Raw genomic sequence first — 317 nt, 5'->3', positions numbered from 1 at the left:
TGATCGTAAAGTGCCAACGCAATTTATCTCACAGTTTTAATAGAACAGAAATTGATATTTTGTTTGTGAATATTTTTGTTTCTTTTGATTTATATCTTTATAAAATTTTTGTAAATTAAAGAAATTGTAAACATTTGGAATCTGTTTTGTCGTTAGAAAAATTAAGTAAATAAGAAATAAACGTAAAATTTCGTTAACGAAATTTTAAATTAAAACGAAAATAATATTTTTTTATATAAGTTAAATTAATTAGATTTAATCAAAATGTTTGATCGTAAAGTGCCAACGCAATTTATCTCACAGTTTTAATAGAACAG

This window comes from Nicrophorus vespilloides, unplaced genomic scaffold (assembly GCF_001412225.1).
Source record: "Nicrophorus vespilloides isolate i.1.1-1 unplaced genomic scaffold, Nicve_v1.0, whole genome shotgun sequence".
In the NCBI taxonomy this organism is placed as follows: Eukaryota; Metazoa; Arthropoda; class Insecta; order Coleoptera; family Silphidae; genus Nicrophorus; species Nicrophorus vespilloides.
This window is presented reverse-complemented; position numbering follows the sequence as displayed.